General features: G+C 43.8%; 1 protein-coding gene across 5 annotated transcripts in view; it reads left to right on the top strand.

Annotated features, from left to right (window-relative positions):
• Window positions 1-927: 927 nt before the first annotated feature.
• The window catches only part of LOC139358529 (zinc finger protein 337), a 37,486-nt gene continuing 27,624 nt past the window's right edge, over window positions 928-10,789 (top strand). For 3 of the 5 annotated variants that reach the window (XM_071079774.1, XM_071079773.1, XM_071079771.1), the window contains exon 1: window positions 928-1,065. The gene's annotated coding sequence lies outside the window, so the exon portion shown is untranslated. The remainder of the gene's footprint in view (window positions 1,066-10,789) is intronic. The other 2 variants (XM_071079777.1, XM_071079772.1) reach the window with 2 other exon arrangements.

The raw sequence follows: 10,789 nt of genomic DNA, 5'->3' as shown, positions 1-10,789 counted from the left end.
AAAGTTCCTAAAACAAAGAAATGCTAAATGCTTGAGGGGATGGATACCCCAATCACCCTAATTTGACCATTAAACACTGTATGCCTGTATCAAAATATAACTTGTAACCTATAAATATGTACAACTAATATTTATCCTGAATAATTAAAAATTTAAAAACCAAAAGAGAAAAAGCAAACAGAAAGTATACCTAGTAAAGGCCTGAAATATAAAGTCTAGGTGGTTTGGCAAGCCACAAAAGATATCAGCATATTATACACACCACATAATGAAAGAATTGTGGCACTGATGCATAATTAGATATATGGGGGAAAATTAGAAATTGAAATGCAAATGTAAATTGTGAGTATACTCAGTGATGTAGCTGAAACCTTAAATTATGTGGTAAAAGACTATATTTTTAATAAATTTAATGGGAAAATAAAATATTGGAAAATTTTAAAAATAAGTATATATTCACAGTGTATACCTGGAGAAAAACCATTGAGAGATCTAAATGCGAATGATAAAACCACAAAATCCGTAGGAAAATCTCTCAGAGATCAAAAGGACTACATAGCAAAAAAAAAAAAAAAAAAAAAGAAAAGAAAAAAAGACATAACCATAATCAAAAGACAGTGGGAAAATTATTTACCTATATCATAGAAATGGACAAATATTGTATGTACAGGGCTACATAAATAAAAGAAATCGCCGGTTCTGAAAGGATCCCTCCGCGTCCAAAAGACCACAGGGTCGCGGCGCCTGTCAGGGTAGTCCTTCCAAGGATTCCGGGTCGCGCAGTCCCCTGTGGACGGCTTTGACCAACATTCTGGGGCGTGTACCTGGACGACTCGCCGAGGACTCTGGGGAGCGTAGTCCACTGCGGGGATGCGAAGCGGAGGGTCGCAGAGCCACGGGTCGCGCCGAGGATTCTGGGTAGCGTAGTCCCGGCCGCGCAGAGGCTTCTGCGTAGCGCAGCCCGGGCGGCGCCGAGCGGTCCAGATCCCTGGGCGTCACCGAGCCGTGAGGTGGGTAGTCCACCGTCGGTGACCTCACCTCCTCGGTTCGCCGTCAGCCGCCTTGGTGAGTCGCGCTCCTGCGGGTCCCTCTCTCCAGCGCGCCCTTCCTGCGCAGGAAGAAGGGCCGGGAAGGCCTGGGACGCCAGGGCGCTGCTGGGGCCGTAGCGCGCCCTCCCTCAGGCCCGGCGTCTCCATGTTCTGGGGAGGGGCGGAGACCCAGGCCGCGCCTTGGAGTGGGCTGTGGTGCTGCGGCTCCCCGAGCGCCTCGGGTCTGGGCCGCTACTCCGTCTCCGTCCCCGGTTGCGTGTAGTGGCGGTTAGGCAGCCAGGATTTCACAGGGGCGCCGAGCAACCCAGGTCTCCTTGTGCCAGGGTCGCCGCTCCTCGAGTGGGGACGGGCCAGCGGCCTAGGTAGCTGCCACGGGGGTCGTTTGGCTGGAGGTGGTGGGGGACTCGGCCACAGACTGGGTCCACCGGTTGGGTGGGGGTTACAGCCCAGAGACTGATGGACTAGGTCCGACTCGGGTTCCCTCCGACTCTTGATGCTCCAGACTTTGTTGTGGGAGGCGGGACCGGGGAGGACTTCGCCCGCGTGTTTTGGGGAAGGGTCGCTGCTTTGGGTTGGGGGCAGCCCGCCTTGGGACTATCTTCCTTGGGTGGGAGGGTAGGCCGGGACCAGATGTCCTGGCACGGGCACTTCTAGACGTGTGTGGGGGGCTCTGCGTGGGGCAGCGTCCGCGGGAGGTGAGGTAGCTGTGGGGACCCAGGTGGCCTCTTCCCTGGAGCCCTGCTAATGATGGCAAAATATATTTAAAGAGGTTTATTCTGAGTCAGTGTGAGTGACTGTGGCCCAGGTTATTCAGTCTCAAGAGGTCCTGAGAAAGTGTCCGAGGTGGTCGGCTTGCAGGTTAATTTTATACAATCCAGGGAGACAGGAATTTCAGGTAAAATCATAAATCAGGCTGAGCACTGTGGGAGGTCAGGAGTTCCATAGCAGTCTGGGCGGCACAGCGAGACACCCTGTCTCTACGTGAAATTAGAAAAATAAAAAATTAGCAGAGCGTGGTGTCCCATGCCTGTGGTCTCAGCTACTTCGGTGGCCCAGTCAGTTGAGTCCGGGAGGTGGAGGCTGTAACGAGCTATGTTGGCTGCACTGCATGCCAGCCTGGGCAACACAGCGAGATCCTGCCTCAGAAAATCATAAATCAATATGAGAAAGATACACATGGGTTCCTCCCAAAAATCCAGTATCTCCAAACGGGTTTACACCTCATGGGGGCACTTAGGTATTCTTTAGTGGACAATTGGTTGAGAGACTTAAGCTGTTGCCTAAAGACTGGAATCAGAAGTATGCCAGAGTTAAGGGGATTGCATAGATCAAAGTTCTTGTTATGTAGATGAAGCCTCTTAGTTGGCAGCCCACAGAATAGATGGTAAATGTATGTTTTCAGTTATTTTTGTTTCTTTGTTTGTTTTTGTTTTTTTGAGAGAGAGTCTTGCTCTGTCGCCCAGGCTAGAGTGCAGTGGCGTGATCTCAGCTCACTGCCACTACCACCTCCCCGGTTTGAGCAGTTCTCCTGCCTCAGCCTCCTGAGTAGCTGGGACTACAGGTGCCCACCACCACGCCTGGCTGATTTTTGTATTTTTAGTAGAGATGGGGTTTCACCATGTTGCTCAGGCTGGTCTTGACCTCGTGACCTCAGGTGATCCACCTGCCTCGGCCTCCCAGAGTGCTGGGATTGCAGGTGTGAGCCACCATGCGTCAAACTGGCTGTCTCTTCCAGACCTAGGAAAGGTTTAGAACGAAGGAGATCTGGCTACATTAGTGGAGATTTGCTACAGATGCAAATTTTCCCACTAAAGGCAGCTTTGCGGGGCTATCCATTTCAGTATGTTGCGCCTGTGGCAGCCACTTCAAAACTTGTCAAAGAAGTATATTTTGGGCTAAAATAACTTCCTTCAGCATCTGCTGTCATGTGATGCTGTACCAGAGTCAGGTTGGAAAGTGAGCCACATTATATAAGAGTAATAAAACTCGTCTGATTAGATTTTATGGTTTCTAGGGCAGGACTCCCCAAGCCCCATATATACGCATTCGGGCAAGGGAAAAAAGGTGAGTTTCATCCTCACCAGGTTGGTAGGGCTTCCTTGGTTATTGGAGTGGGAGTAACAGCAACCATTGGGCCCAGCAGTTTTTTTAAATGCCTCTGGGGCTGTGGACTGGCCAAATAACTGATTTTAATCATTTCATTATGGAAAAATTGTAAGCAGAACCCCAAGGTAGAGAGACCCATCAGTCAAGATATACCTCATGACCTTGTAAGCTAATCTAGCTTGACCCAGATCCCCTCCTAACCTGTGCAGATTCATTGAGAAATGTCAGAGCCCTGCCTACTGGTTAAGACATAACCCTTTACAGTGAGAACTGAAACCCAGGCTCTATCACTTTCTTGGCTGTGTTGCTTTGAGAAAGGTATTTAAATGTTTTGTGCCTGTTTCATCATCTGAAATTGGTGGGTAATAGTCACTTCATAGGACATTTGTGAAGATTGAATGCAGAAAAATTTGTGCCATGCCTGGAACCGTCCCTGGCATATATTAAATTCTCAATGTGTTAAATATTATAATGAATATCAACACTTCCTTATTCTGGAAGCACCGACAGGATAAGCTGTGTTTAGTGTAAGCATCGTTTCAGGACAGGCTCTGTTGTGATGCCCACACTCGGGATCTGTTCCCAGGAACCTGCCTACAATGGTTTTCTTCTCTGGAAGACTTTGGGTCCTTTTTTTTAACAAGAAGAGGCTCTACCCTGGTACTGAGGATTTCCAAGGCCACCTTTGAGGATCACAGAGCTAATTTTAGAACTATTTTAGTCCCCAGCTCCTCTTCCTCCACTCCCATGTTACCCATGAGAGGACTGCCTGCAGGGTAAGGGAGGACAGCCCAACCCCAGGTGGGGACTTCTTATGTATTGCCTTCCTGCAGTGCCTTCTCTGCCCTAAACCATTGTGGGTTTCCTTTGCTAATGTCTGACATCTTGTGCCCTACACTGTCCCATCTGAGGCTCAGAACCTCTCAGCTGGTTCTCCTCGTGGGGAACGTTCCCCAGATCTGATGCCCTCATTCAGGGCACTTCCATCATTGTCCCTACATTTCTTCTCTCAGTGCTTTATTCAGGCTGCTGCATTCATGGTGCAGACCAGGTCTTGTAAAAAATTATTCTGTCAGCATGTGCTGAGCCATTGTCCTGTCCCAGGGACAGGGCTTTATAGTCATTGCCATATTCATCTCTTCAACCAGTGTGGAAGTTAAGAGTTGGAATCCCCATTTCCCAGACTAAGAAGTAGTGTGTTAATCAGTTGAAATAATTTTCACGACTGAGCATGGTGGCTCACACCTGTAATCCCAGCACTTTGGGAGGCTAAGGTCGGCAGGTCACCTGAGCTCAGGAGTTCAAGACCTGCCTGGCCAACATGGTGAAACCTCGTCTCTACTAAAAATACAGAAATTAGCCAGGCATGGTGGCTCACGCCGGTAATCCCAACTACTCTGGAGCCTGAAGCAAGGGAATTGCTTGAATCCAGGAGATGGAGGTTGCAGTGAGCAGAGAACATGCCACTGCACTACAGCCTGGGGGACACTGAGACTCTGTCTCAAAAAATAATAATTTTTACTTTATGTAACATATCTGGGATCAAGTGGACTGGGTTGTGGAGCAAGCTGGGATTTTGGGGGTTTCTGTTAAGAATTAGCTTCACTGAGGTATAATTGAGACAAAATTTCTCACATTTTAAGTTCTAGTTAATTAGTTTTAAGAAATGTATATAGTGAAGTCTTGATCATCAAATCAACATATGAACATTTTTCATCCCCAAAAATGTAGGAGCTGTTTTTTTATCTTAGGAAAATTTTAATGAAATGTACGTGGAGGAGCTAAATGTTTCAAGTTTGCCTTATGTTCATATCTAATTTATTGGTAACTAATTTAAACCACTTTCTTCTGGCTCTCAGTTTCTGTTCCTACGGGATATTAAGTCCCACAGATGTCAACAGATGGCAGGAGTGAGACCAAACAGTTTGCAGTGTTCTCCACTCACACCCTGGAAATGAAAGTTTTCTCTGTTTTTCCTCTCCAAATTATCTTGGAAGGGATATTCAATTTTTTTTCAAATTTACAATGAAAAATATTGAAGAAGGAACTAAAGTAGAGAGAATATATAACAAATCTCTCTGTTCCCTACTTGCACCTTAACACTTTGCTCTTATTTCATCCAACCCCCTCCCCACCCCACGCTTTCTGTTTTCAGGATAGAGCATCTTGAAGCCAATCCAAGACACCATTTTATCTGTAAATTTACTGCAGCTGCTTCTCTGAGGACTATTTTTGTTGTTATTGTTTTGCTTTTTAACATAACTAGAGTACCAGAATCACACTCAACAAAATTAGCAATTTATTAATTTCACCCATTACCCAGTTTATGCGGAAATTGTCCAGGTCTCAAAAATTTCTCCTCACAATTCAGATTTCACACTCAGGTTCATTAAGATGGGAAGCATGAGAGAAGAAACATCTAGAAACCAGCTCAGTAGTGCCCCCTGTCTGTTTTACTTCTCTCTTTGTGATCTAGGTAAAGGAAGTTTCCCTACCTTGGCAAACTTCCCATCTGCTTGCTTAGGTGCTGAGGCTTGTTCATGCTTTCCTTGTCATGGCTTTTTCCTCCGCTTCCTCCTTCTAGAATTAGGCTCATCTCCTAATTCTACTTCTCCACTGTCTTTTGCCTCTCTGCCCATGAGGACAAATAATGATCACAGCCACTTACCTAATTGCCTGGCCCTAGTTCTGGTCCCAACTATAATCAGAAATGTGGATTCTGGAATGACAGTGAGGAGCTATGTGGACTATATCTCCAGTAAACACCATAACTTGTAATTTAGAAAACCAAAAACAACCATTTAAACTACACAGAATTTGTCTTAAGACCACTCAGGAATTTAGAGAAACATTTATTCAGAAAAATCAACCGAGCCTTTCTGAGAACAGTGAGAGTCTGTAACATTTGACACACAAACTGCTACCCTCCCCACCCCCATTTTGGTCCGCTCTGAGAGAAACTCCACTATGGGCTGTGAAAATGACAAGATGGAACCCTCTCCCTCTCCAGTTCTCAGTCTATTGTGACAGTTTTTCCCTGAGAGAGGCATGATGCCACTATTCTTAACTTCTCTCCCCCCGCCAGTCCTGTGTTCCTGAAGCTGGTTTCATGTAAGCGTAGTTGAGAAGTATGGGTAGGGACCTCCTTGAATTTATTCTTGGAGTTTGTTGAGTGTGCTGGCCTTGTAGATTCATGTCTGTCTTCAAATTTTGAAGTGTTGGCCATTATTTCTTCAGTAATCTATCAGCATCTTCTCCTAGACACCCATATATATGTCCAGTTAATGGTGCCTTATAACTCTCTTGGCTCTGTTTACTTTATGTCATTGTTTTCTCTTCCTGCTTCTCTGTCTCTGTAATTTCTTCTCTGTATGTTTACTGATTATTTTTTTTTGCCTGCTCATCTGCTGTTAAACCCCTCTACTGAATTTTTCAGTTACTATGTTTTCAGGTCCAGAATTTTCGTTTGCTTCCTTTTTGTAATCTCTGTTGATATTTTTATTTTGTTCATATATATTCTCCTGATTTCCTTTTCTCTATATGTGTTTACATGAGTTTTTGAGAATATTTTAGACAGTCTAAAATCTGTCTAGTATGCCTGAAGCTTATGTTTCTCCAGGGAAGGTTTGCATCACTTTATTTTCTTCCACTATTTGTCCATGTTTTCTGAGTTTTTGTTGTTGTTGTTGTTGTTGTTGTCTGAGGAGAAGGTTTAAGATTTTCTCAGGCCTTTTTTGAGCATGGATCTTACCTTTGCTTGTGGCTTTTTCCATTTGCTCATAGGCAACTGCTTTTAAAGAGTCTCTCCTCTGGGCCCTTGATGGTCTGTTGTATGTCTCTACCCATAATATCTTGCCCCAGGCATCTGCTCTTCAGTCTGTCTCTGCATCTTTGCCAAGCATGATCCAGTGCTTTTCCTCCCTAAGGTGTGAGATCCTCAAAACAGAGAGAGCAGTCCCTCAGGCAGCCTCCAACAGCTTAGAACCTTGTAAGAAAGGTCTACTCTGCTTTCTCGGGTTTGAGGGAAGGAAGTGGAAACTGGGATGCTGCTTTAGAAGCTCTGTTGTATTCTGCACCTGTAATTTTTTGCCCCAGGGATCTATAGGCAAGTTCACCATGAGATTTTTCCGTTAGGCAGCACTTGGACAGGATAGAACACTGGGAATAAGGAGTATTGGGATGCAAATATGACTGTCTCCTGTTTTGTTTTTGTTGTTGTTGTTGTTGTTGTTGTTTTGTTTTCCTGAGACTATGTCTTGCTCTGTTGCCCAGGCTGGAATGACAAAGCTCATTGCAGTCTCAACCTCTTGGGCTCAAGCCAGGAGTAGCTAGGACTACAGGCACGTGCCACCACACATGGCTAATATTTATATTTTTTGTAGAGACAAGCCTTTGCCATGTTGCCCAGGCTGGTCTTGAACTCCTGGGATCAAGCGATCCACATGCATCAGCCTCCCAAAGTGCTGGGATTACAGGAAAGCCACTGTGCCCAGCCAACTGCCTCCTGTTTCTAATGTGGCTTTTTCTTGATTGGGCAGTTTCTTGAATGCTGGGGACTTTTGAGTATTTTCAAATGAAGTTTGTTCCTATAAGATTATTTTAGGCAATTTTTTGGTAAGCATAGAATTAGCAATATGATTAATGCTTTTTCTGTAAACTAGTATTATGAAAAATCTCAAATGGGTAGCAAAATTGGGAGAATGGTAATATGAATCCCTATGTTGCCTTCATCCAGATTCGATAAATTTTAAAACCATAGATAGTTTTGTTAGATTTATCCCTTCCCCGTGTTTATGTGTCAAAGTATTTTAAACAAATCCAGATGTCTTGTTATTTTACCCATATATATTTGGTCTCTGAGAGGATTTTTAATCAATGTTGAGGTGTAACTTGGGTACTATAAGAAGCACTGCTTTTAACTGTATACTTTAATGAGTTTTGACACAGGTCACTTATCACGTCAATCAAGATACAGAACATTTCAACAGAGTTCTCATGTGCCCTTATATGTAATCACTCTAGAGGAAAATAGTCAAGAATTCTCACCATAATATGGACAAGTAGTATCCAGCAATGCATGAAAAGGATGATATATTCTAGCCAAATGGAGTTTGTTCCTAAAAAACCAACGATAGGGTGTGAACATAGAGTAAGCTACCTGTGGAGATATTTAACTTTTTTTTTTTTTTTTTGAGACGGAGTCTTGCTCTGTCCCCAGGCTGGAGTGCGGTGGCGCGACCTCCACTCACTGCAAGCTCCACCTCGTGGGTTCACACCATTCTCCTGCCCCAGACTCCCGAGTAGCTGGGTCTACAGGCACCTGTCACCATGCCCTGCTAATTTTTTTTTTTTTTTTTCTTTGAGACTGAGTCTCTGTCGCCCAGGCTGGAGTGCAGTGGCACAATCTCTGCTGACTGCAAGCTCCGCCTCCCAGGTTCACACCATTCTCCTGCCTTAGCCTCCTGAGTAGCTGGGACTACAGGCGCCCGCCACCACTCCCGGCTATTTTTTGTTTTTTGTTTTTTGTTTTTTGAGACGGAGTCTCGCTCTGTCACCCAGGCTGGAGTGCAGTGGCGCGATCTCCGCTCACTGCAAGCTCTGCCTGCTCCCGGGTTCACGCCGTTCTCCTGCCTCAGCCTCCCTAGAAGCTGGGACTACAGGTGCCTGCCACCACGCCCAGCTAATTTTTTTGTATTTTTAGTAGAGAGGGGGTTTCACCGTATTAGCCAGGATGGTCAGGATGGTGACCTCGTGATCCACCCGCCTCCGCCTCCCAAAGTTCTAGGATTATAGGCGTGAGCCACCGACTGCACCGAGCCCGGCGGAGATATTTTACCTTTTATCTGTGGTTCTCAGCTCAGGAAGGAAAGGAAAGGCAGCTTCTTGCATGAATCAGCTTTCAGCTTAATATTTTTCTTTTGGCAGAGTGGTTTGAGTTCCCACGTTTTTATTTTCCTTTCACTGCTTTCAGGGAGCAAAAGAGAAAAACCTACACGACTATCTTAATGCAGAAAAATATTTGATAACATTTCACACCTATTCAGGGTAAAAATTCTCAGCAGATGAGGAATAGAAAGAATTTCCCTTAATAAAACAAGGTTATATGTGACAGCCTGGCTGCAATCATCATATTTAATGGTGAAGTGTGTTCACACTAAGATCAGGAACAAGCATTAATGTTGATTTTCATCACTCTTTAGCATTATCCTAGAATATCAAGGTAATTTGTTAAGGTATTAAAAAGGAATAAAAGGCATAAACGTTGAAATAGAAAAAGAAAAACTTTTTATTCACAGAAGATGTGAGTGTGTACATGGAAGAATCTGTAGTTAAACAACTACATACTAGCAACACACAGTTTAGGAACTTGAGAAAATAAGGTCAGTATTTTTAAAGAGCACTTGTATTTCTGTAACCTAGCAGCAAACAGTTAAAAAATGAAATACATATTTATACTACCACCAAAAACAAAATGTTTAAACTTCTAAGACTGAATGTAGGAGAATATCTTTGTGACTTTGGAATAGGTAAAGATAGCACAGATGAGACATGCAAGGATGTAAACTATTTAAGTGTACAGAAATAACAAAAATAAATGTTATAAATCGCCTTTCAACTGCCGTCAGAAGAAGAAATTTCACTGCTTTTCTTCTCTAACTGCGTGTAAACCAAAAAGTATCAGAATCAAGTACCAATTTAGATGGTTTTTTTTTTTATTATTATTATACTTTAAGTTCTAGGGTACATGTGCATAATGTGCAGTTTTGTTACATATGTATACTTGTGCCATGTTGGTGTGCTGTACCCATCAACTCGTCATTTACATCAGGTATAACTCCCAATGCAATCCCTCCCCCCTCCCCATAATAGGCCCCTGTGTGTGATGTTCCCCTTCCCGAGTCCAAGTGATCTCATTGTTCAGTTCCCACCTATGAGTGAGAACATGCGGTGTTTGCTTTTCTGTTCTTGCAATAGTTTGCTGAGAATGATGGTTTCCAGCTGCATCCATGTCCCTACAAAGGACACGAACTCATCCTTTTTTATGGCTGCATAGTATTCCATGGTGTATATGTGCCACGTTTTCTTAATCCAGTCAGTCACTGATGGACATTTGGGTTGATTCCAAGTCTTTGCTATTGTGAATAGTGCCACAATGAACTACATGTGCATGTGTCTTTATAGCAGCATGATTTATAATCCTTTGGGTATATACCCAGTAATGGGATGGCTGGGTCATATGGTACTTCTAGTTCTAGATCCTTGAGGAATCACCATACTGTTTTCCATAATGGTTGAACTAGTTTACAATCCCACCAACAGTGTAAAAGTGTTCCTATTTCTCCACATCCTCTCCAGCACCTGTTGTTTCCTGACTTTTTAATGATTGCCATTCTAACTGGTATGAGATGGTATCTCATTGTGGTTTTGATTTGCATTTCTCTGATGACCAGTGATGATGAGCATTTTTTCATGTGTCTGTTGGCTGTATGCATGTCTTCTTTTGAGAAATGTCTGTTCATATCCCTTGCCCACTTTTTGATGGGGTTGTTTGTTTTTTTCTTGTAAATTTGTTTGAGTTCTTTGTAGGTTCTGGATATTAGCCCTTTGACAGATGAGTAGATTGCAAAAATTTT

Source organism: Macaca nemestrina, chromosome 15 (assembly GCF_043159975.1).
Source record: "Macaca nemestrina isolate mMacNem1 chromosome 15, mMacNem.hap1, whole genome shotgun sequence".
Lineage (NCBI taxonomy): Eukaryota > Metazoa > Chordata > Mammalia > Primates > Cercopithecidae > Macaca > Macaca nemestrina.
The sequence above is the reverse complement of the archived record's forward strand: the minus strand, read 5'-3'. Positions and strand labels throughout refer to the sequence as shown.